General features: G+C 45.4%; 1 long non-coding RNA gene across 1 annotated transcript; it reads left to right on the top strand.

The window, feature by feature from the left end:
* Positions 1–119: 119 nt before the first annotated feature.
* On the top strand, positions 120–24,260 carry LOC121062437. The gene is made up of 3 exons (XR_005815555.1): positions 120–604; positions 13,564–13,566; positions 24,249–24,260. It is a non-coding gene; the product is annotated as an uncharacterized LOC121062437 (long non-coding RNA).
* Positions 24,261–25,973: the final 1,713 nt, after the last annotated feature.

The raw sequence follows: 25,973 nt of genomic DNA, 5'->3' as shown, positions 1-25,973 counted from the left end.
TCTTATGAGGAGCTGGGGTTGTTTAGCCTGGAGAAGAGGAGGCTCAGGGGCGACCTCATCGCTCTCTATAGGTACCTTAAAGGAGGCTGTAGAGAGGTGGGGGTTGGTCTATTCTCCCACGTGCCCGGTGATAGTGTTAGCGTAGCAACCACATAACCACCAAGTGATTATATGAAGGTGCTTTATTCAGCGCTGGAAGCCGGGGCAGGTGCCCAAATCTGGCTTCCAGTCCCGTTACATCCCGATTGTTATTTATACATTCAATATTACGTAAGGTATACATATTCATTACAGGTTGCAACATCAGCCTCGCATTCCATTCCAATTAGCTCTCCTCCCATTTGCACATGCGTGGTGCTCTCTGGTGGTCGTCCAGGTGGTCGTCCAGATGAAGTAAGGAGTCTTCCTCTCTGTTAAACTTTTCACCTTTCTCACTCGACGCATGCTCTCTCCGCTCCTTGGTTCTGGTTCAACTCATTTCAGCATTTTCAGGTTCTTATCAAAGGTCAGGTTGTACCTGTTCTCTCACAGGGATCCCTTTCAAGGATTCATTTGACTGTTCGGTATACTCCCTAAATATCTTAGTATAGATAAATTTGATAATGTAAATACATTTGATAATGCTTATCTATATTTTATGACCCGTCACCTAAGAAACATTAAAACATCCATTTGGTTTTCCCCAACACTAACAATAGGACGAGGGGGAATGTGCTAAAGTTGTGCCAGGGGAGGTTTAGGTTGGATATTAGGAAGAACTTCTTTACTGAAAGGGTTGTTAGGCATTGGAATGGGCTGCCCAGGGAAGTGGTTGAGTCGCCATCCCTGGAGGTCTTTAAAAGACATTTAGATGTAGTCCTTAGTGATATGGTTTAGTGGAGGACTTCTTAGTGTTAGATCAGAGGTTGGACTAGGTGATCTTGGAGGTCTCTTCCAACCTAAATGATTCTGTGATTATTACTTTTCTTTCTTTTCTGTCCTATTAAACTGCCATTATCTCAACCCACAGGCTTTTACTTTTTTTCCGATTCTCTCCCCTGAAGGGATGAAAGACACGGACTCCTGATGGCTCTTGAACAGGAGACCTTTATTGCCCTTTTTCACTACTACATATACTTTCCCCGTAGCCCCACGCGCTGTCCACGTGCCCGAATCTGTCTTACAATTGGTTAGAGACCCTCAGACACGCGCCTTGAGCCAGCCAGCAATTGGCCACTGCCCAAAGCTCATCTTTAACACTGTAGCCAATTTACTTTATCTCGACCTTGCTCAAGTTTTTGGTTCTACCGCTGTTTTCCTCATTATGTCTAACTCAGGGATGTGTGAAACAGCACAAAGCTCCCTGAGAATTCCTTTCCCACAGTCCCCCATCCCACTGTGGGGGAAGGGTGAGCAAATGGCTGTGTGGTGCTTAGCTGCTGGCAAAGTTAAACCACAACACTCACTTAAAGGTTTAGCATGGAGTTTTAATTTGAAAAAGGTCTTGGGACTTTCTCGTTATTAGATTGTCTTGTACTGAGAATCCTCTATAATGTCTACTAGTGTATTTAAGGAGAAACCTATTATAATAATAACAATGTTTTACCTTTCTAGCTTCCAGACAGTCTTCTGTCTAGACAGATCAGGAGAGCTAGGAACTGAAAATAACTATCTAGGTTGCATTCTTTTTAATTATTAAGAACAACCTGTAAGTACCTTTTCGTATTGTATGTGTCAGATATTAAAAAACAGATCCTGTAAATTTTACTCCTCCATTTTTCCAAGTTGTGTATCTAATGCTGTAATGCTAATGTATATTTAACATTTCCACTGTTAGGGAATGATTCTATGTCTTTATATGTCCTAACTTGCTCACACCATTTTTGTCATTTCTCTCTTCTCTTTTGTTTTGGATCGAGCGCAAATTCCTGTGGTAGTTTTACCCAGCTGGGCAGCTGAACTCTACAACAACTGCTGTCTCATTCCCCCTCCTCAAATGAAAAGGGGGAGAAATTATGATGGAAAGGGCTCAAGGGTTGAGATAAGGACAGGGAGATCACTCAACATTTCTTGTCATGGGCAAAAGAGACGCAGCATAGTGAAATTAATATAATTTATTGCCTGTAACTAGCAGACTAGAACAGTGAGAAACTAAAAGCAAACTAAAAACACCTTTCAGCCTCATCCACCCTCTTCTACATCCTCCCCCCGAGAGGCACAGGGGAACAGGGAATAGGGGTTGTGCTCAGTCCATGATGCTTTGTCTCAGCTGCTCTTCACAGTCACTGTCTTCCCCTGCTCCAACGTGGGGTCCTTCCCTCGGGATACAGTCCTTCCCAAACTGATCTAACGTGGGCTTCCCACAGGCAGCAGCTCTTCAAGAAAGGCTCCAATATGGGTCCATACTACAGGGTCTATCCGTCAGGAGGCAACTGCTCTAACATGGGTCCCCCACGGCTGGCAGGTCCCACCAGATCCCCTGCTCCTGAGGGAGCTCCTCTCCATGGGCTACAGGTCCAGCTCAGAATCTGTTCTTGCAGAGGCTCTCTATGGGCTGCAGCCTTCTTCAGCCCAGATCCAACTGCTCCACCGTGGGCTCCTCCACGGGCTGCAGCATGGAAATCAGCTCCACCGTGGTGCACCATGGGCTCTTATCTAACATGGGGCAGCTTCTGGATTCTTCTCACAGAGGCCACCCCTGCAGCCCCCCACTACCAAAACCTTGCCATGTAAACCCAATACATTTTATGTAAAACACTTACTAACATCCATTGCAGGAGTGTACTAGCAGGTTCAAGACCACCTGATGAAACTAAACAAGTACAAGTCTATGAAGCCCGATGACATACATACCAAGGTCCTGAAGCAATTGGCTGATGCCAAGCATCTCTATCATATTTGAAAAATCCTGGCAGTCAGGTGAAGTCCCTGGTGACAGGAAAAAGGGAAACATCATGCCCATTTTTTAAAAGGGTAGAAAAAACAACCTGTGGAACTACAGACTGGTGAGCCTCACCTCTGTGCCTGGGAAGATCATGGAAAAGATCCTCCTGGAAGCAGTGTCGAGGCACATGCAAGACAAAGAGGTCTATCCGAGATAGCCAGCATGGTTTCAGCAAGGGTAAATCATGACTGACCAATCTGGTGGCTTTCTACAGTGGAGTGACTGCAGCAGTTGACAAGGGAAGACCAGCCAATGTCATCTACCTGGACTTCTGCAAGGCCTTTGACACAGTCCCACATGACATCCTGAACTCCAAAATGGAGAGAGATGGACTTGATGGGTGGACCATTCAGTGGATAAGGAATTGGCTTGAAGGTCACACCCAGAGAGTGGTGGTCAATGGCTCTATGTCCAGGTGGAGGCTGGTGACGAGTGGTGTCCCTCAGGGGTCTGTCCTGGGACCAGTACTGTTTAATATCTTTATCAACAATATAGACAATGGGATTGAGTGCACCCTCAGCAAGTTTTCAGATGACACCTAGCTGAGTGGTGCAGTTGATACAACAGAAGGAAGGGATGCCATCCAAAGGGACCTGGACAAGCTGGAGAAGTGGGCTCATGTGAACCTAATGAGGTTCAACAAGTCCAATGCAAGGTGCTGCACCTGGGTCGGGGCAATCCCAGACATGAGTGCAGACTGGGAGAAGAACTCCTTGAGAGCAGCCCTACAGAGAAGGACTTGGGAGTTCTAGTGAACGAAAAGCTAGACATGAGCCAGCAGTGCACGCTTGCCGCCCCGAAGGCCAACTGCATCCTGGGCTGCATCAACAGAGGAGTAGCCAGCAGGTTGAGGGAGGTGATTGTCCCCCTCTACTCTGCCCTTGTGAAGCCTCACTTGGAGTACTGCGTCCAGGTCTGGAGCCCCCAGCACAAAAAAGGTTGTTGATCTGTTAGAACGGGTCCAGAGGAGGGCCACAAAGATGATCAAGGGGCTGGATCACCTTTCCTATGAAGAAAGGCTGAGAGAGCTGGGCATGTTCAGCCTAAAGAAGAGAAGTCTCCGGGGTGACCTTATTGCAGCTTTTCAATACTTAAAGGGGGCTTATAAAAATGATGGAGAGCAACTTTTTCTTAGTCAGATAATGACAGGACAATGAGGAACTATTAGATTAGAGGTTAGAAGGAAATTCTTCACTCAGAGCGTGGTGAGGCACTGGAACAGGTTGCCCAGACAAGTAGTGGTTGCCCGATCCCTGGAGGTGTTGAAGACCAGGTTGGAAGGGGCCTTAGGCAACCTGATCTAGTGGGTGGCATCCCTGCCCATGGCAGGGGGGTTGGAATTAGATGATCTTTAAGGTCCCTTCCAACCCAAGCAGTTCTGTGATTCTATGATACTAAGAAGTTAAAATAATTACAGAGGGAAAAGCAAGTTTCTGTCATGGTTTAGAAACTGGCAGATTAGAGATAGAGATGAATGGAGATCAAGTCATTTCCCAACATGAAAGGAGCAAAATATATACTATATATATAATATATAATAATAATATATAATATATACTATTACTGGTATCATGACATGAATTGTCTGGTTTTCTTCTATATACTGTAGGGATCATTTTGAGCCCTGCCTTGGTAGAGAAAACCTGCTCTTCAGAAAGCGTTAAGATATTTTTATAGAAAATTGCTGTGTTCATTTCCATTTTGCAGATTTGGACGAGTTTCTTTTTAAAAAAAAAAAAAATTGATGCAGGTCTATCAAAAATCTTTAGAAGAGTCCAGGCTGTTTTAGAGATGGAAGGAAGAACTTGAATGTCACATTTTGTCTCTTCCAGTATCTCTCTTCCTTCTGCTCTTCTCTTCTCTTTTTTTTTTTTTTTAATATATTTTGCCACTGGAATAAAAAAGAAAATGAAGGAAAAAACGTTCATTTCCAACCAAAGGCTGAAGAAAAAATCCAGCAAGCTATGTGGGTAGTAATCATGGACGTTAACCCAGTGGGAGAAGGAGTGGACCCCTTCATGGCCTCGCTGATTCAGTTACTGCCCTCCGAAGCCAGAACCAGGGCTGGGGCCATTCCGGTTCCTCCTGTAGCACCATCAGTTGAATGCTGGCTTGCAAGGGAGCTTGACCTGGAAACACCCCAAAACCACTGAGTTGCTCTTTTAACCTCACCCCTGTCCAGCTGACCTGCAAGGAGATGGGAGCTATTTTCTAACTAAACGGGGAGAAACACCATTGCTTTGGTGCAGAGAGAAGACTGAGGAGACCTTATTGCAGCCTTCTGGTATATAAAGGGAGCTTATAAGAAAGATGGAAAATGACTTTTTTTACCAGAGTTTGTAGTGACAGGACAAGGGGTAATGGTTTTAAACTGAAAGAGGGTAGATTTAGGTTGGATATAAGGAAGAAATTTTTCACAGTGAGGGTGGCGAGGCACTGGAACAGGTTGCCCAGAGAAGTTGTGGATGCCCCATCCCTCGAGGTGTTTAAGGCCAGGTTGAGTGTGTCTTTGGGCAACCTGATCTAATGAAAGATGTCCCTGCCCATGGAAGGGGGTTAGACTGGATGATCTTTAAGGTCCCTTCCAACCCAAACCATTCTGTGATTCTATGATGACTCTAGTAAAGTGGTACAAGAGCAGTGCCTTACAAGTAGATGTTGCATACAAGTGAGATTGGTAACAGCCTGGCCCTTATAGGTTGAGGAAAGTTTCATTACAAGAAACAATGATTGGCAGAGGAATCAGAAAGGGGGCTGATAGCAATGGAGTGGACAGCAATGTTCCCACAGCAGTACAAATGGAGGAAGCCAGGCCTATGCTGAGAAGGAGGGTAAGGCAGTCAGCATTATATTCCCTCCTTCTCCTTGTGTTGCGCTGTACTGTAGCTCCATGCTTTCCCTGCTCCCAAGCCATGTCCAGCCTTGGACAGCAACTTTACACGAGGCATAGCTGGTGTCAAGGCATTGCCCAGGCAACGTGGTCCTTCCTGGAGCTGTGCCTTCTCCAGTGTGCCCCGTGCCTCCACCGGAACTGGTGCAGCAGGGAAGGATGAGGGGTGGCCAAGCACCTTGGTCCTGGGCTCTCCCAGGTAGGCAGAGCTGTCTGAAATACCTTTGGAGAGGACTTCGGAGATGAGATCCAGGCATGAGTAAAGCTGGGATAACCTCAAAGTCTGGTATAAGCTGATACTAGAAATGAACAAATAATTTGTAATAAATAATGTAATGATGATTTTCATCTCTTTCTGATTACAAATTGTCCATGAACAAGTCACAGTTTATCAAAAAATCACTTTTCAAAGCACCAAATTACTGTGAATAATGCATGGGGTACAACCTGTTCTTGTGTTACTTTTAAAAAATATTTAGTACTCAAAATATGAGTTGTTTTGATTGAGCACGGATGTCACGTGGTACAGCTCTATTACACCCATGCATGATCCCATACCTGTGAGTCAGGTGCATGGCATGAATGCTGACAGCGACACACTCAGGGAGCTTTCTGGAGGATTTCCTCTCCAGAGAGTCCTCCAGCACAGCGGCTTTCTAGCGTGAAGCCCCCTAAAAATGCAGATGAGTTGGAAGGAATCCAGGTAGCCATGACCATTTCAGGGCAGAATTAGAGCTTTCCTCGATGTACATGTTGGGGACACATTTAGCTTTTTGCTATCAGGGTCTGTTCTGGTCTTTATGAGAACATTCATAGACTTCTCCAGTGACTTCTCCAATGCAAGATAAAAACAACCTGAATCATTCCCCTCTTGTAAATCGTGCATTGCTGTGTTTTTCATGGATGCTGAAGTAAAACAGAGTTGTCCCTCCCACCCTTTTCCCCCTGTTCAAGAGGCACATCATTTTGGGCCTTCTGGTTCCTCACTCATCACTCAGGAATTCCCAGGGATAATGCTAATGACTCAGCCCATTCCCTGAGCACTTAAAACTGGAGTTCATCATGCTACTTGATTTCAAGACATTTAACTTCTTGTACTCTCTAAGCTTTTTCTAGGTAGAAAATTTGTTCCTTTTCTTGCTAGCATTATTTGTGCTATTTGCCAGCTCACGACTATTTTTTTTTTGGTGAAGACTTCCCACATCTCTGAGGCTGTGTCACAAATACTGTTCTCAGTCTCTCATGTTTCACTCCTATAAATAAGAAAAAGGTTATTGGTGCAGGACCTTGAACAAGGACCTGCCAAATTGCTGGAGACCACAGAAGGCAGCAGGTTATGGGGTCTCTCCTGGATCCTGATGAAAATCTTTTTTTGTTGGAACATTTCTGATGTCTTTCTTACTAGGTACTTCACTTTCCACAGCGTGCCTTCTGGAGAACACCACATCTCTTTTTCTGACATTCTGCCCAAAACAGGGAAAAATTACTGCCCTCTGTATATGTTACGTTAAAACAGAGTGGAAAAAGGGCATTAGACAGTCCAATTACACAAAAGCTAAGCTAACTATGTCTGTATATGTCTGTAATAGCAATGTCATAATCGCTGGTTAGTGAGGTTTTTTAGAAACCCTTGTTGTAAGTGTATTTCTCAATTGCAGGATGAAACAGTCTCAAGGAGATCTTTTTCTTCCCTAGATTTTAGAGAATTTTGCTACATCTCATGGGTTTTAGTACCATGTCCTCCATATGCTGCAGTGGAGAATGTGAAATGGGATACGTTCATGAGTGCCATATGTGTGCCCATCTTGATTCGTTGTGTAATGTGGGGATGAAGACATGTCCAAACCAAAGGATGCAGGAACACAGGATTTTTCTGGTGAGCATAATCAGACTGTTCAGACTGGTGAAAGAATGCAGGGATGGGAAAGACTCCCAGGGCCAGCAAGTCCAGTTATTTCAGGTGACAATATTACATTGCCTGTTTCTAACCCCACAGAAGGATTACTTAGGATATTTGCTCCTACTGGAAGACAGCTCCTGAACTTCTTGTTTTCAACTCAAATGTATTTGTTGTCAAAAAATACACTTAGCCACCCTTACTTTCAGATAAAACTTCTGAAGTGAAGAACTTGCCAAAAACTGTGAGACCAGTTATGGACAGAGCTGAGAATAGTAAAGAGCTTCCCAGCTCAGTGCCTTATCCACCCAGTTTCATTTCACGTTATGTAAGGAAGTTAATTGAAACTTTGGTGTCTTTTTGGTGTTTTAGCATTCTGCATCTCCAGGATGTGCTGATTTCATCTTAGGTAGCACAGAATCTACTGTGGTTGTTGTTTGTGTTTTTTTTTACCTCAACTTAGGGATTTGTGAAAGTGAACTAGTGCTGTCTTCTGGGAAAAAAAAAAAGCAATTTTATTTTTATTTTAGCATCTTCTTTGCTTTCATGTCTCTTCTATGCTAGCTGGTAAAAGCTAGAGAATCACCATCCTTTCGTTATGATATGAAACTACCAATGACATTCTCTGCTATGATCCAAAACTGTTGATCATAGAATCATAGAATCACAGAATCATAGAATGGCCTGGGTTGGAAGGGATCTCAAAGATCATCTAGTTCCAACCCCCCTGCTCTGGGCAGGGATGCCACCCACTAGATCAGGTTGCTCAGGGCCTCATCTAACCTGGTCTTGAACACCTCCAGGGATGGGGCATCCACAACCTCTCTGGGCAACCTGTTCCTCACCACCCTCTGAGTGAAAAATTTCCTTCTAACTTCTAATCTAAATCTCCCCTCCTTTAGTTTAAAACCATTTCCCCTTGTTGATCACTACACATTTCAAGTGAGAACCAGATGGTTTAAGTTCTTTATTTTTAGGATTTTGATTTATTTTCCATGCAATCTGATAAAAAAAGTTGCTGTCACAATCTCACATGCTGGGTTTACACCATTATTATCACTCTGTAGTATACTTTCATCTTGAAACTTCTGTACATGAAAAGTTTGCTAGCACATCCTAAAAGGTAGGTACTCAATTTTACAATGCTTTCCCATGTGCTATCAATCTGCTTCAAAGAAATTGTTTTTATTTCAAGGGACACTGCTGCTCACCTTCCAAGAGAAACTAATTTTAATCTAATCATTAAAATCTGTGTGTAAATAACGTACTGCAATTACAGTGCCCAATATTGCTAAAGGGAAAAGACTTTGGGGTCTGAGGTTTTGGGATACTTCAATTTCCTCAGGGGAAACAGTGGGGGAAAGAGATTCTCATATAAAATGAGGAGAGTAGGGAAGGGCAGCTCCTGTCTCTTCAGTGAGGGGTGTTTCATAAGGCAGATGCCATACATGAATAATTCTCTGAAATGTTTTTTATATTGGAAAATCAAACCTGATAGATTTGCTTCACTTCAATCTATAGACGAAGTGATAAAAAAAAAATCATCACACTTGTGCCTAGGATATTGACAGCCTGCTGTTCTTGAGCATCTCTGCATGTCAGCTGCCATATAAGGAATAGCCAGCCCTTCATTCTTCACTGGCCGTGAAGCAGGAACAGTGTAACAGTGCTGAAGACAGTGGAAAAGGCTAGAATTTTTTGTTTGACTTGGCTGCAGAAATCAAATTTAAGAAAAATGGAAAGAACATTTTATTTCAACTTCATTCTTCATTTTATTTTGATAAGACTGAAGTTGTTTCATTTTTAAGAAGTCAGAGTGTTTCCTTTGGACTGAATTTTCCATTACATTGCCTTTCAGGTGGCACATGCACTTACACCTTTGCTGAAGGCTTGGACTCCAATTGCTCAGTGTCTTCCAATGAAAAACAATTATACGGGAACATTTCAAACAAACTTTGCTAGACAGGAAAGGCATATTCAAGCTTAAATTCATGATATATTGAGAAAGGAAGAAGCTATCTCTACTAGTTTCTATCCATAGTAGGACCTCCTCAGTTTGCATGAGGGATTTTAACCTGACTGCCAGGACTCTGTTAGAGTTAGAATTAGAATACTTCAGTTGGAAGGGACCTACAAAGATCATCAAGTCCAGCTGCGTGATCACCTTCAGGGCTAACCAAAAGCTAAAGCGTATTATTAAGGGCATTATCCAAAAGCCTCTTGAACACTGACAGGCATGGAGCATCAACCACTTTCATAGAATCACCTCCCTTTCATAGAATCACCTCCACCACCTCTCTAGGCAATCCATTTCAATGTCTGACTACTCTTTCTGAGAAGAAATTTCTCCTAATTTTAACTTTGCAAGGAAGCCTATTCCAGTGTTTGACCATCCTCGCGGTAAAGAAATTTTTCCTAATATATAGTCTGATCTAGTTAGGAGCAAAACAAATGGCAAGCAAAACAATGGAAAAGATATCATCAGTGTGGCTCCTACCCATGGAGATAACAACAGGGAAACTATTTGTTCGGGAATATTCAGTTCAGCTTGCAACTTTTATCCTCACCAGCAGCAAAGAGGACATTAAACTTTTAAAACTGCCACTTTGGCGGATCTCAAGGGTGGAACAGTTGGTGGTAGCTGGCCATGAGGCTCTGAAAAAGAGGAAAGACATTACTGCAGATGACAGGATAAAACAAGCACTGCCTGGAAATGTTCTCAGGTGCTAGGATAAGATCATCTGCACTGTGAAGTCCTCACAATGGCCCCAGCCACTGGTGTTCCCTCCAGCCAAGGAGCAGAGCTGTCTAGGCTGCGATACTTCAGAAAGTACCCTGGCAAGAAGAGAATAAAAGTCACCCAGGTATTCTGCTGTATCATCCAGTGTATCTGCTTGCCATACTTACCTTCAGATGAATCACAAATCATTTCTGTTGATAAATCTGTTTCAGTTGCATCAGTCAGCTGGAGATGCCTTTGGACCTGGCTTCAAAGGAGGAGGTCTTGCAATGCGGTTTCACAGGTGCCAAGAGTGTGGGAAGGGGTGAAGAAAGGCCAGCACACTCAACATATGCACACAAGGGAGCAGGGAAGGAGGCTGCAGCCCAGCTCAACCCCTATCCATGGTAAGAGCCCTCGCTGGCATAACATTAATGGCCATTTGGTTACTCACAATCACAGTGTTTATTTTCCCATGAAAGAGCATGGCCTTGGGCCCCATTTTAGCCTGAGATAAAGAGCCATAGACCTCAACTCAGTCCAAGACTGCTTGTTGCCTCTGTAAGAAAGCAGCAGCACCCTTTCACAACAGACAGGTTTTCTGACAACACACTGTTTTATATCTTGCAGATTACTGAGTTACAGTAATATGTCTGGAAGATCATCATCTTGGGAGCACCTTCATCAGAGATGGGTTTCATCTCACAAGTTGTTAGTTCATTAACCCCACATCTGCTTTAGGATACATGGACTCCCAAAGTGGCAGTGCTGATTTCTCTCATTTCTCTGCTAAGGGTCCTTAGGGTGGCTAATCCATCTGCAGGTATCTGTATTTGGCCAGATTAATATCGTCCCACACCTCTGACCTCACTGAAATCTCACTGCAACATTCACTTCTGTAAGTAAATAGAAAAGAGGAAAGAAAATGACTATGGGAATTTTCATTTATAAGAAGACAGCAGTGTGTGCAACGGCTGTTGCAGAGGACTTCTGTCAGTATTGCCATGCTCGGCACCCTAAAAATACTTAATATAGAACTGATTCAAAGCCCGTTTAAGTTAGTGGGAGGTTTCCATTTTGAAAGGCTTTGGGTTGAGGTCATACGTGGGAATCACTGAATAACTGGACCACAAAAAAAAGATGAGGATGATAAAGGATATGTTCCTCATGAGAGATGAGAGAGAGGCATGGAAGGCTGTGCCAGATCGACAGAGTATCCAGGGAAGGAAGCTCATGTTCGAAGCATGAGAAAACAACAGATCAGAGGGAACAGAGTTGGGAAACTGCAGGAGCAGAGCTTGGTCACTGTGCTTCAGCAGAGAAGGGAGGGTCTTGATGTGGCCTCTGCTGGACAGTGGCCTAGGGGCTGGTAGGGTCATTGACTGCCTTCTTCCCCCCCAAAAGGGCCAATGAAAGTCTGGAGGGCTCCAGTTAGCAATCACTTTCCTTCAGATTCCCCCCAGCCTATCTAACCATGTCAAGTTGTGCAGATGAGCTAGACTCTGTGGAAGTGGGGAAAGCAGAACTCCTGGCAGCCCATTTTTCCCTTAAATTGTTCTGTTTTTAATGAGATGAGACACACACCCTGTACATTTGAAACCTTCACCTGAACATCTCTGCCCAACTGCAGATCTCCTGGTTTGTGGGATTTTAAGGGATTGGTTTTGCTCAATGGGAGTCTAAAAGGCATATGACTTCCATGCTACAAATGGTTGAATAAAGTGGCTTGTTTGCAGATCAGTTCATGGATGTCTTCCTGCTAATCTTATTTCCTTGAGTTTTACTTCAGGTAGGATGAACCAACCCTGTTAAGGAAATCTTATGGCTTGTGCCCTGTGCTCTGATGGCAGATGATGCTTTTTAATGGATCCAGTCTTCCTTCACAGCAGGATCAGTATTAAAAAAAAACACATGTATCATGAATTACATATAAACCTTCAGTTTATACTAGTTTGTTTAGAGCAGGATGCTGGACAGAAAATTGCAAATTTGCCCAGCCTGAAGAAGGAGGGTTTGTAGCTATTAGGACAGTGTAGCCTAGAGCCTGCTTTTGCTTGCATGAGGGGAAATGACTGTCTCATTTTAAGGAAAAAGACATCAGGAAGAAGAGGATTTAAGAATTTTATGCCAAGTCTTAATGCAGGAGCGAGAGAGTAAGAGGCCGATAGTGATGCTTTCATTTCACAAGGAGATGGATGCTTCCTTCCTTTCCTGACCCAAAATATTGAGGTTTCATCTGGTTAAGGTTGTATATACCCTTTTAATAGGCCTGTGACTCAGAGAGCGGGTAACGGCTGTTTCTTTCTGTGTATAGAACTATAATCCTTCTCAATTATCAAAGACATAAATTACTATTATTTCTTACCAGATCAAACATCTTCCTTAAATATGTGAAAGAAAAATTGTAGGCTGTCTAGTGAATTTTACTCTTGGAAAAACTGCCTATTCTTAATGTGAGAAACTAAGTTGTGTTTTTGCAGTAGAGAACTAATTTTCTGTATTCCAAGGTAGTTGTGTAGTCATAATAAGGAGAAATGCTAAGTAGATAAGTGGACAGTAGAAGGCTTCACTGTTCCAAAATAAGGCGGAAGCTTGAGAAAAACAGGATGAGCAGTGCGGGAACAGTAAAACAAAGATCACAGGTTCTCAAAACCTAAGAAAGGGGAAAGAAAGGGAAAAAGGGAGAAATTAAAGGGTTGAAAAAAAGAAAAATTGTACATATATGATATAGAGGAGCGTCGAGTAGCTTGTGAACCTGTAGTACTCAGCCAATGAGGAAATGGGAGGTGATCAGACATCGGGTAATAGGGAATAAAAGGTTATGATTTGTTTACTATAATGCGCTCCTAATTGACAGGACACCTGCCATTGCAATCGCGAATAAAATAGCTTCACAGAAGATCCTGTCTGAAGAAAATTATTTGAGATTTTTCTCACATTAATATATAAGTTCAATGAAAATTCAAGCGTTTATCGGTGCAAAGACTGGATTCTAATAATTTATCTGCCAGCTTCTCAGCTCATATTTTGATACTTTGAATTGAGACATTTTTGTACTGCCTTCTAGTAAAAGTAAGCAAATAATACTTTTCACAGGCCTATCACAATATCAATTGATCATAATCAAACTACAGATAGTGTTGGTATAAGAATGCTCCTGTGTAGGACAATTTTTCAATCATCAATGCAAATGGATGCTGGAACAGGATGTATTCCTTGGCCAATATAACTCCACCAGGTTTTACCCTATGAGGAACTGCCATGAGGCAGTTTGCAGATCAGATATTTTTTGCAGGTAAATTTGATGTTTCCGCACTTTCTGGGCTCAATGACCCTCACAGGGTAATACAAAGGCCATCAGATGAAGTCTCAATGCTATTGGTAGTATCTTTAACATCCTGCTCTGGAAAAGTGAAGTGTCAGAGCGTGGGAAAAAAATGAAGTGCCTATCTTTATGAAGTGGGGTAAAATAAAGAGTACTTCAGGATGATGGTCCTCCCAGGTTATCTGTAGTTCCTGGAAAATGCTGAAACAGTTAATACGAACCAATTTTAAATATCTAGGAGATATTTAAATATCTCCATAGGGCTGTGGCCACTCTGAAGATGGGTCATGGGCGTGGGTCAACTATGTGACTATCATGAAGGTGAGTAGAAGCAAGGATAGATTTGTCAAGAATAGACAATGCCTGTCAATCTAACACCATTTGATAAACAATTTTCAGAAAGAGAAACAGGAGTGATCCAATATTTTAAGGAAGATTTTCATGCTATTTCATATGATTTTTTCCTAAGCCAACTAAGAATGACCTGAATGGGACAGTCCCTAAAATGGGAGGTAATATTATCTGGGTGACAAAAAAACATCCAGGATCTACTACTAAAATAAATCTACTACTAAATAAACCTATGGGGAAAAATAAAGTATGCTTATAAATTTTCAAAAGCCACCTAATTGAGATTAACCACAGATAATTTGGAAGATAAACTCAAAAATTATCCTGACCGTTGGGGAAGATGCTCTGAAAAAGTATAGTGTCCATAATGTAAAATGCAAGGTACTATTAATAGGAAAGCTTCATCAAATAAACATAAGATTGAGAACAGCTGGCAAAATACAGGTTCTTCATGAAAGCATTTGGGGACCGTTGTGAATCATGAGCTGAGGAAGAGCTTGCAAAATCAGCAGAAGTTATAGTACTATAAACAGAAAAATAGGATGTGTGAGAAATCGTACCATTCTGTTCAGTCCCAGTGAGCCCAAACTGCCTGGACAGCTGTAGGGCTCTATCCCATGTTGGGTGACTGTTTTTGGAAAACATGTGGATCAACAGTATGTTGTGGTTTAACCTGGCAGGTGGCTAAGCACCACATAGATGTTCGCACACATCCCACCCCACCCCCCGCAGTGGGATAGGGGAGAGAATCAAAATAAGGAAAAAGTACAAGAACTCATGGGTTAAGATAAGGAGAGTTTAATAAGAAAGGGAAAAGAAAGGAAAAACAAGAATAAACAAAGAAAGTGATGCACAACCCAATTGCTCACCACCAGCTGACCAATGCCCAGACAGTTCCTGAGCAACGGTGGTCCCCCTGGCCAACTCTCCCCAGTTTGCATTGTTCAGCATGATGTCATATGGTATGGAATATTCCTTTGGCCAGTTTGAGTCAACTGTCCTGGTTTTGTTCCCTCCCAGCTTCTTGTGCACCTCCAGCCTCCTCGCTGGCAGGGCAGTATGAGCAGCCAAAAGTCCTTGACTTAGTGTAAGTACTGCTTAGTAACAACAAAAATATCACTGTGTTATAAGCATTATTCTCATCCTAAATCCAAACCACAGCGTCATATCTGCTACTAGGAAGAAAATTAATTCTATCCCAAGTGAATTCAGGACACAGTAGAAAGTCCAAAGGAGACCTCTAGAACTGAACCAGGAGTCTAGAAAGGAAGCAAGCAAACTATTTGGGGTTATTTTAGCCTAAGTTGCAGAGGACTGAGGAAGGAACTAACCCTAACAAACATAGCAACACAAAATTTCAAAAGGGGATGATGTGTTTACCATGTCAATGGTATTCAAGAAAAGTTTTAGGTTTAAAATTGAACTACTTAATTTCAGGTGAGACATTAGGAAAAGTGTGCTACTGGGAAAGATATTGAAGGACTGGAAGACAAAGACTGAAGTATAAGGAAGGTCATCCCTAAAAAGGATGCATAATGAAAATTGCTGTCACTTGAAAAACAATTTCTTGCTTGAACAAGATCAATATGATATGATATGAATAATCAAAAATTATACTGTTGTGGTCTAGCCCCAGCAGGCAGCTAAGCGCCACACAGCTGCCCACTCACTCTCCCCAGGTGGGATGGAGAAGAGAATCAGAAAGGTAAAAGTGCCAGAACTCATGGACTGAGATAAAGACAGTTTACTAGGTAAAGCAAAAGTCGCGCACGCAAGCAAAGCAAAACAACGAATTCATTTGCTACTTCCCATTAGCAGGCAGGTGTTCAGTCACTTCCAGGACAGCAGGGCTCATCACATGTAATGGTTTCTTGGGAAGACAAACACCATCACTCTGAACATCCCTCCCTTTCCTCCCTCTTTACCCCAGCTTTTACTGCTGAGCATGACATCATATGGTATGGAATATGTCTTTGGTCAGACCAGGTCACCTGTCATGGCTTTGTCCCCTCCCAGCTTCTGGTGCACCCCAACCTCCTTGCTGGCAGGGCAGCACGAGAAGCAGAAAAGTCCTTGGCTCTATGCAAACACTGCTCTGCAACAATCAAAAACATCAGTATGTTATCACTGCTATTTTCATCAAAAATCCTAAACACAGAATTGTATGAGTTTCTATGAAGAAAATTAACTCTGTCCAAGCCAAAACCATGACAGATACACAGAATCGTCTAGGTTGGAAGAGACCTCCAAGATCATCTAGTCCAACCTCTGTCCTAACACTAACAAGACCTCCACTAAACCAGATCACTAAGGACTACATCTAAACGTCTTTTAAAGACCTCCAGGGATGGCGACTCAACCACTTCCCTGGGCAGTCCATTCCAATGCCTAACAACCCTTTCGGTAAAGAAGTTCTTCCTAATATCCAACCTAAACCTCCCCTGGCGCAACTTTAGCCCATTCCCCTCGTCCTGCCACCAGGCACGTGGGAGAACAGACCAACCCCCACCTCTCTACAGCCTCCTTTAAGGTACCTATAGAGAGCGATGAGGTCGCCCCTGAGCCTCCTCTTCTCCAGGCTAAACAACCCCAGCTCCCTCAGCCGCTCCTCGTAAGACTTGTTCTCCAGACCCCACACCAGACTCGTTGCCCTTCTCTGGACTCTCTCGAGCACCTCCATGTCCTTCTTGTAGCGAGGGGCCCAAAACTGAACACAGTACTCGAGGTGCGGCCTCACCAGAGCCGAGTACAGGGGGACAATCACCTCCCTAGACCTGCTGGCCACACTGCTTCTTATACAAGCCAGGATGCTGTTGGCCTTCTTGGCCACCCGAGCACACTGCTGGGTCATATTCAGCCGACTATCAACCAGTATTCCCAGGTCCTTCTCTGCCAGGCAGCTTTCCAACCACTCATCTCCCAGCCTCTAGCTCTGCTTGGGGTTGTTGTGCCCCAAGTGCAGGACCCGGCACTTGGCCTTGTTGAACTTCATACAGTTGACCTCAGCCCATCGGTCCAGCCTATCCAGATCCTCCTGCAGAGCCTTCCTACCCTCGAGCAGATGGGCACACGCACCTAACTTGGTGTCATCTGCAAACTTACTGAGGGTGCACTCGATCCCCTCATCCAGATCATCGATAAAGATATTGAAGAGGACTGGCCCCAGTACTGAGCCCTGAGGGACCAGCCTCCAACTGGATTTTACTCCATTCACCACGACTCTCTGGGCCCAGCTACCCAGCCAGATTTTAACCCAATGAAGCGTACGCCAATCCAAACCATGAGCAGCCAGTTTCTTGAGGACAATGCTGTGGGAAATGGTGTCAAAAGCCTTACTGAAATCAAGGTAGACCACATCCACAGCCTTTCCCTCGTCCACTAAGCGTGTCACTTTGTCATAGAAGGAGATCAGGTTCGTCAAGCAGGACCTGCCTTTCATAAACCCATGCTGACTGGGCCTGATTGCCTGGTTGCCCTGCAAGTGCCGCATGATGACACTCAAGATAATCTGCTCCTTGAGCTTCCCTGGCACTGAAGTCAGACTGACAGGCCTATAGTTTCCCAGGTCCACCCCCCGACCCTTCTTGTAGATGGGCGTCACATTTGCTAGCTGCCAGTCGACTAGGACCTCCCCTGATAGCCAGGACTGCTGATAAATGATGGAAAGCGGCTTGGCCAGCTCCTCCGCCAGTTCTCTCAGTACCCTCGGGTGGATCCCATCCGGCCCCATCGACTTGCGTACATCCAAGTGCTGTAGCAGGTCGCCAACCATTTCCTCGTGGATAGTGAGGGCCACATCCTGCTCCCCATCCCCTTCCACCAGCTCAGGGTACCGGGTATCCAGAGAACAACTGGTCTTGCTGCTAAAGACTGAGGCAAAGAAGGCATTAAGCACCTCAGCCTTTTCCTCATCTCTCATCACTAAGTTTCCCCCCGCATCCAGTAAAGGATGGAGATTCTCCTTAGTCCTCCTTTTTGTGTTGATGTATTTGTAAAAACATTTTTTGTTATCTTTAACAGCAGTAGCCAGATTGAGCTCCAGATGAGCTTTGGCCCTTCTAATTTTGTCCCTGCACAGCCTCGCAACATCCTTATAGTCCTCTTGAGTAGCCCACCCTCTTTTCCAAAGATTATAAACCCTCCTTTTTCTCCTAAGCTCGAGCCACAACTCTCTGTTCAGCCAGCCCGGTCTTCTTCCATGCCGGCTCGTCTTTGGGCACGTGGGGACAGACCGCTCCTGAGCCTTTAAGATTTCCTTCTTGAAGAGTGCCCAGCCTTCCTGGACTCCTCTGCCCTTCAGAACCTCCTCCCAAGGGACTCTGCCAACCAGTGTCCTGAACAGCTCAAAGTCAGGCCTCCGGAAGTCCAAGACAGCGGTTTTACTGGTCCCCTTCCTGAATTCGCCAATAGAGAACTGAACCATTTCATGGTCACTCTGCCCAAGACAGCTCTCGACCACCACATCTCCCACCAGTCCGTCACTGTTTGTGAACAGAAGGTCTAGCGGGGCACCTCCCCTGGTAGGCTCACTAACCAGCTGCGTCAGGAAACTATCTTCCACGCTCTCCAGAAACCTCCTAGACTGCTTCCTCTGGGCTGTGTTGTGCTTCCAGGATATGTCTGGGAAGTTGAAGTCCCCCATGAGAACAAGCGCTGATGATTTCGCGGCTTCTGCCAGCTGCATGTAGAACTCCTCATCCGTCTCCTCATCCTGGTTCGGTGGTCTATAACAGACCCCCACCAGGATGCTTGCCTTGTTGGCCTTCCCGCTGATCCTAACCCATAGGGACTCAACCTTATCGTTCCCAGCCTCAAGTTCCTCAACATCAGAACACTCTCTAATACAGAGAGCCACACCACCACCCCTTCTGTGCTGCCTGTCCCTTCTGAAGAGCCTATAGCCAGGCATTGCAGCACTCCAGTCATGAGAGTGGTCCCACCACGTTTCCGTGATGGCAACCGAGTCATAGCCTGCCTGCTGCACGATGGCTTCCAGCTCCTCTTGTTTGTTACCCATGCTGCGTGCATTAGTGTAGATGCACTTCAGTTGGGCCATTGCCTTCTCCCCCGGCCTTGCCATTGTTCCCCCTGGCACAGCTCCAACAAGCCTTATTTCAGCCCCATCCCCCTTCTTACCTAGTTTAAAGCCCTCTCAATGAGCCCTGCCAGCTCCTGGGCTAGGATCCGTTTTCCCCTTAGAGATAGGTGGGACCCATCTGCGGCCATCAGGCCGGGTGCCGAGTAAAGCGCCCCATGGTCAAAAAAAAACAAAATTTCTGTGTTGGCACCAGCCTCTGATCCACGTGTTAATCAGGTGGGCTTTCCGTGTCCACTCTGTACCCCTCCCTGCTACTGTAGGGATGGAGGAAAACACCACCTGTACTCCCACTCCATCCACTAACCGTCCCAGTCCCCTAAAGTCCCGTTTGATAGCCTTCAGGCTTCTCTCTTCAATATCATCACTGCCAGCCTGGACTATCAAAAGCGGATAGTAGTCAGAGGGGCGAACCAGGTTGGGAAGTTTTCTGGCAACATCCCTGACCCTAGGGAAGCAGCAGACTTCCCTATGGGTAGGGTCAGGCCGACAAATAGGGCCCTCTGTTCCCCTGAGAAGGGAGTCGCCTACAACAATCACCCTTCTGTCTTTCTTGGTGGAGGCTGTCTTGAGGCGTGGAGTCAGCTTCCTCGCCCTAGGCATCCTCCTGGGTAGACTTTCTACCTCATCCTCACCCACCGGTATCTCAAGCTCCAGGGCCTCAAATCTGCTATGTAAGGGCACCTGGGAAGGAGGGGCCGGTGGGGGGGGTGCGTTGCCTGCGAGGTTGAACAGGGACCTGTCTCCATTCTTCCTCAACTCCTAGGTCGCCTCCCTCTGCCCGACAGCGACAGGGCAGGGGGTCCACCCCCATTTGGGGTGTCTCACCCCAGTACCTCTCCTTCAAGCCCTGCAGGGAGTCGCTCCACCAGTCTATCTCCCGCTCACACTCCCTGATAGCCCTCAACCTATCCACCTCCTCTTTGAGTTCTGCCACCAGGTGGACCAGGTCAGTCACCTGCTCGCACCTCACACACACAGTCCCTCTGCCTCCCTCAGATGGCAACAACAGGCTCAGGCACTCCCTGCACCCAGAGACCTGAACTGCCGCATTTTTGAGCGGGCGGTCAGTCTGGGTGGTTACAGACTTTCTAGAGAGAGTGCTCCGCCTGGTGTAGACCCTTGCAGCCTAGCTAGCGGTCGACAGCCGTTAAATGTGTTGTTCTTATGGGCGGGGGGAACCTTCTGCCCTCTCCGCCCTCCCTGCTCGCCCTCCCTGCTCGCCCTCCCTGCGCGAACTGCCGCGCTCTGCCCTGTTTGCTCGCCCTGTTCGCCAAGCTCCTGGTCGCTCACGCTCCCTAGGGGCTGCTTTTGAACGGCCGGGGAGGGGGCGCTGCTGGCTCCGCCTACGCCTCGTCAGCCTCCCTCGGGAGGGCTGCCGGGTCCTGGCGGCTCCCCCGAGCGGCCTCGATGTCGGAAAAAAAGCCCTGCCTGTCCCGATCCCCCGCTCCGCTGCAGAACGCGCCTGCCCCGGAGCCGATCGCCTCGGCAAGTAACACGCATCAGTTTTTAATTGCGCATTATAGAAAATGGCCACAACTTTCTGGAAAGCTGCCGAATTATTTCTGCTGTGACCTGCTAGTCTGACTGGTCCCTGCAAGGTAGGAATCGTGTGCTTGGTGCTCAGCAAGACAGTCATTTTCACATCTATGTAGCCTCCTCTGAAGAAGTAGTAAATGGTGAGGAACATCTCCACGAGGGTCAGAAACTATTGAAGAGGCCAAGAGAGACTGGTGCGGCTCTAAGCCAGCTACAGAAGAGCTCAGGAAACTTCATAGGAGGTTGTTCTGCAGCGGCAGCACATCCTGCACGCTCTCTATGGGCTGCTGGCTGTTGGAGTTGTGCACTTAGAGAAAGGGAAAAGATGTCACATAGTGGCAGCAGCTATTGCATAAACAAAACCCAAGCAGAATTTCCATTATAAGCCTAATTATATTCCCTCCTCCCTGACCTTACTGATCTCAACCTTGACAGATTTTTCCTAACTTCAGTTGTAGCCTATCTACCAAATCTGTGGAGTATCAGGCATGCTTTCCTGAAATAGAATTTTAAAAAGTCTTGGACCTGATCAAAGAACATACCTAGAGAAGCAGTAACTTTTTTTTTTTTTGGATAAAACATTCACTGGGCTTCTTGAGCTGTGATTTAACACCTGGGACCAAAATTTAGTTGCTGTTGTGGTTTAGCCCGGCTGGCAGCCAAACAACACACAGCCGTTCGCTCACCCTCCCCCCTCCCTCTCTGGGATGGGGGAGAGAAACAGGAAAGTGAAGCCTGTGAGTTGAGATAAAGACAGTTTATTAAGACAGGAAAAATAATAACAACAACAATAATAATAATAATAGTATTAATAATAATAATGTGTACGAAACAAGTGATGCACAATGCAATTGCTCACCACCCGTTGACCGACGCCCAGCCTATCCCCGAGCAAGCGCCCCCCCCCCACCCCGGCTAGCCACCCCTATATATTGTTCAGCATGACGTCAGATGGTATGGAATACCCCTTTGGCCAGTTTGGGTCAGCTGTCCTGGGTCTGTCCCCTCCCAGCTCCTGCTGCATCCCTAGCCTGCTCGCTAGCAGGACAGAGGGAGAAGCTGAAAAGTCCTTGGCTTGGTGTAAGCACTGCTCTACAACAATTAAAACATCAGCATGTTATCAACACTCTTCTCATCCTAATCCAAAACATAGCACCCTGCCAGCTACTAGGAGGAAAATTAACTCTGTCCTAACTGAAACCAGGACAGTTGCTTACACTTTTTTTTTTTTTCAAATAGGACACTTACATGGGGATGACAATTACATCATGATGGATGGCTGAAGGAAACCTACGCTTTGGGCTGTTATTGAGGAGGGATTGGTCTTGTTTGTTTGTTACTGAAGGAAACTTCTAGGTTTTTATTCTGCAAAAACAAAGCTCAGAATACCAATTGCTCAGTCTGGCGGGACATCTGCAGTCCTGGAAGGAGTCTTTCTAAACTCTCTCAAGATACTCTTTCACAGCCTGTCAATAACCAACACCTTTTCTCAGGACAGATGCCTTGGAGTTAAATCAGCAGTCATGCTGATGTATACTTTGGGTAATTGAGAGTAGCGCGACTTGCATTTCTTTCTCTGACTCATAAGTCAATAGAAAAGATATGCATTTGCAGTATATATATGCTCCATGAGGTGCTGCGTACAATGAGGCACATTTGAAGTGCTTCTACACCAGTGCACACAGCATAAGGAAAAAACTAGAGGAGATAAAAGTCTTGGCCCAGTCCCAGAGCTATGATATCGTCGGCATAACTGAAACCTGGTGGGATGAGTCCTGTGACTGGTGTGTTACAATATACAGTTACAGGCTCTTCAGGAGGGACAGGCAGGGCATGCGAGGCAGGGTGTGTGTGTGTGTCACTATTGTGGTGTAACTGCCTAAAGTAACTAGAAAAATGACACTAATATTCGCATTTTAAAGAAAATGTACAGCATTGAAGAGGCTTTCAGGGCAGGGTGTAGTTACACTACCTGAGCGCTCCCTAGGCTTGCAACCTTAGATGTTACTGCACTGGGGGAACCTGGTGTGCTGATTCTAAGGAACAGTATGCAGTGTGGAGCAGAGCGGACACACTGCGGCTAGGCTCTGTGACCAGGTGGGGACTCGATTGTTCTTGTGCACACCGAGAGCGATAAGCTGCACATTTGCTACCCTGAGCCAACGACCTGTCATGTTTTTGACAAATGCTGTACTCTAGTGTACTTTTGCTCATTATAATATCAATATAATACCAAAACACACCTCCATGCCAAAAGCTACCTGCCTCCAAGATGCGACCACCCCTCACTGAGCATGCACTCTGAATTTCTCAGAACCTATACCTTTAAACGGAGACGGGAAAACTTTTCACCAATCATAACTAAGATATGCTTGACTAGAGTCACTCAAGCTCCACCTAAAAGATAGAAAATAATATAAATTGGCCTAAGAGAGAGGGGATGTTAGGGAAGATATAATCGTCAGGGGAGATACCATTACAAGGGAAGATACCATCGTCAGGGAAGATACCTCCTGACTCCTGGGATCAGTCGACGGGCTGAGCCTCTCTTCCTCCCTCCTTGGGATGCCTTTGGGTGAGATTTGAACACTTGGTTATACCGGGTGTCTCCATGGAAACTTAGGAATCTCTATAGAGTCTTTGTGCCTTTTAACGCATTAATTTCCAGGCTGTGCACCTGTGTATTTCATGCATGCTAGCTTGCTTTTGCAGACAGTAAACTATCGCTGGCAATCCAAAGAACCTGTGTACCTGTTGCTGTAATAAATTGCACCTAACTGCATTGTTCCTAGCCGTGGTAGTTCTCATTGAACAGGACTAGAGTAAGGGCGGTTTTACGTTATTGGTGAATCCGTGACCGTGGTAGTTCAGTGCTAAGGGTGGTTATACGTTACTGGTGAATCTGTGATTGTGATAGTTCAGTACCCTGAATCCGACCGGACCCGTAACGGTTAATCGGCTACACCCCTTAATGCGACAGTGACTACCATAGCGGGGCCATTGTCGGTTTTTATTTCCTTTGGGATGCCTAGTGCTGCGAAAGCGACACGGAAGTGAGCCTGGACATGGTGACTCGTTTCACCTGCCGCAGCTGTCACCCAAATAGCATGAGAGAAAGTATCTACCGATACGTGAACATATTTCAAGCAACCAAATTTGGAATATGTGTTACATCGGTCTGCCATAACTGTAGGGACCGTAGACCTCTAGGGTTTACTGTTAAAGACGGGGTCGAAACATGTTGTTGACAGTCAGGACATGTTCGGACGATCAATTTGGCATCAGTGATCGATATAGCAAATTGTTTCACCAAGACTTTGGCGGATTGATTGAAAAAGGCATGGGATAACCGTACTTGCTCCAGCACCTTAGGCACCAGGGCAGTCAGGGTCATATTAGTTAGCTGGTCAGCGCGTGTTACCCTCTGTAGATATACTGGGCAACATGGTGTGGCTCCGCATGTGAATAATACAATATGGGTGCACTTGCTGCTCTGCCAAAAATAACAGCTCCTTAAATTTTAGAAAAGAGTTTTCCTTTGGGATATGTCTCAAATGTGCCCTCTCAATGCACTGAGCGACAGCTACAGCTTATTGCGAGTCCGATACAATATTCAAAGTTACTGTTTTTTTGTTTTTTTTCTTTTTTTCTCCTTTTCTTTTTTTCATTTTTTTCCTTTTTTTTCTTTTCTTTTTTTATCTTTTGTGGGTTTTTTTTTGTTTTGTTTTCTAGCTGCAAGGAGCTAGAAAAAAATCTTCCACCCCAGATACTTCCAAGGTCCTTGGGTCTGCACCTTTTCAGGTGTAATTTGGAGTCCTGCTGTCTGTAACGCTTGTTTTAAGGCAGGCAGTGCCTCTTGGACCTTATTACTAGATGGTCCAGCTAGTAGGATATCGTCCATGTAGTGGCATATATATATATCTCCGGGAAGCATTGGCGGACTGGTTGGATAGCTTTTGCGACATAGGTTTGGCACATGGTTGGGGAGTTTTTCAGGCCTTGTGGTAGTACGGTCCAATGATATCGGTCCATAGGCTCCTTCCTATTGATCTTTGGTACCGAGAAGACAAAACGAGGAGCATCGTCAGGATGCAAAGGAATTGTGAAAAAACAGTCTTTCAAGTCCATAACAACAATGTCCCAATTACAGGGTATCATGGTAGGTGAGGGTAATCCTGGCTGCAAGGAGCCCATGTCCTCGATCACTGCGTTGATTCGTCACAAATCATGCAGTAATCTCCATTTCCCACTCTTCTTCTTGATGACAAACACTGGTGAATTCCATGGGCTGTTTGTCGGAACAGTATGTCCTTGTTGGAGTTGTTCTTGAACCAACTCCTGCAGACTACTGCTCAGAAAAAGAATCAGTTGAGCAATTCTAGTTCCCTTTGGTATTGACAATGGTGGAGACGGTGTCCAAGCCATAGCTTGGATTTGTCCATTATAGTCGGCATCAATTATCCCCGGCAAAACAAACAATCTGGTCAAAGTTGTACTTGATCGTCCTAGCAGCAATACACTACAGTCATTCCCAATTGGTCCTTTGATGTTCAATGGAATTTTATGAACGTGAGTACCCCACAACGTGCCATCTGTTACTGTGGAGACATCCACTCCGGCACTCCCTCTGGTTCTTGCTGAGAGGGTGTCCATGGTGGTAACCGTGGCAGCGGGGCTGCAGCACGGAACCCTGCTCCACTGTGGTACTCCATGGGCTGCGGGGGGACAGCCTGCTTCACCATGGTCCTCACCACAGGCCGCAGGGGACTTCTGCTCCAGTGCCAGGAGCACCTCTCCCCCTCCTTCTTCACTGACCTTGGCTCCTGCAAGGCTGTTCCTCACTCCTCTCACTCTCCCAGCTGCTGTGAAGCGCAGCGTGTTTTTTTTTTTTTTTTTTTTTTTTTTAATTTTCCTGTCTTAAATATGCTCTCACAGAGGCGCAAACAACATCACTTATTGGCTCGGCTCCGGTCAGCAGCGGGGCCCTTACCTAACATGGGGCAGCTTTGACTTTATTTTTTTTTATGGCAAAAATGGCCTTCAGAAGGATTTGGACTATTTTCTTCCCTTTCTCGAAAACTTCCTCTGCAGTGTCACCCCACACAATGATGTCATCGCTGTACTGCAGGTGTTCAGGAGCTTCCCCCTGCTCCAGCGAAGACTGGATCAGTCCATGGCAAATGGTAGGGCTATGTTTCCACCCCTGGGGCAGCCGATTCCAAGTGCACTGGACA

Source organism: Cygnus olor, chromosome W (assembly GCF_009769625.2).
Source record: "Cygnus olor isolate bCygOlo1 chromosome W, bCygOlo1.pri.v2, whole genome shotgun sequence".
In the NCBI taxonomy this organism is placed as follows: domain Eukaryota; kingdom Metazoa; phylum Chordata; class Aves; order Anseriformes; family Anatidae; genus Cygnus; species Cygnus olor.
Note: the sequence above shows the minus strand (reverse complement) of the source record. Positions and strands in the feature narration are given on the sequence as shown.